Source organism: Sinocyclocheilus rhinocerous, unplaced genomic scaffold (genome assembly GCF_001515625.1).
Source record: "Sinocyclocheilus rhinocerous isolate Xijiao unplaced genomic scaffold, SAMN03320098_v1.1 C35686102, whole genome shotgun sequence".
NCBI classification, from domain to species: domain Eukaryota; kingdom Metazoa; phylum Chordata; class Actinopteri; order Cypriniformes; family Cyprinidae; genus Sinocyclocheilus; species Sinocyclocheilus rhinocerous.
In genome coordinates, this window is record NW_015760034.1 from 1 (window position 1) to 582 (window position 582).

General features: G+C 42.4%; 1 long non-coding RNA gene across 1 annotated transcript; it reads right to left on the reverse strand.

Annotated features, from left to right (window-relative positions):
• Nucleotides 1–7: 7 nt before the first annotated feature.
• LOC107735032 (uncharacterized) lies at nucleotides 8–582 on the reverse strand. Its single transcript, XR_001639262.1, has 3 exons — nucleotides 496–582; nucleotides 309–405; nucleotides 8–66 (listed from the first exon to the last, which is right to left on the reverse strand). It is a non-coding gene; the product is annotated as an uncharacterized LOC107735032 (long non-coding RNA).

Genomic DNA, 582 nt, shown 5'->3' on the forward strand with positions numbered 1-582 from the left:
CACTCACCGAAGCAAGAGCTTTTCCGATCTCATCACCTGAGCTGCTTGTGACTGAACCTCTGCTTGCTGTGGTAGAGAACGGGAGTACTTATTAACTTAATTCATTACATCAATGTCACAACTATTCAAGTGATCCATAATTTGCTATCAGCTAAGTCTGAATGAAAGATTACAGTTCAAGTTCAGACTAGTCCAAGGCCAAAAATGATTTCACAAGAAGAATCAACTTCAAGTACCAATCTCAACCCAATTACAAGCTCATTTCACAACCTAGAGGACATTAAATTAAAAAGACGAAGGTGATTTACCCAAAATGCTGTTGGATCCATTCATGGAGGATGTGTGGCTATAAGCCGCGGAGCCCGAATGGAAACCATTCACGTCCGCTCCATGCAAGGGATAGTTCTGTGGAGATAAACACAGTTATTGGAACTTCTGAATTGAGTCACAATTTAAGCCCTTCTCTAAAACCTTCGAAATTTTCAGAAGACATACCATTCTGTCTTGTGGGTTTATCGCAGAGAAGGAGCCTGGCTGACTGATGTGTGGCGAATTCCCCAGCATAGCCGTGTATCCCGACTG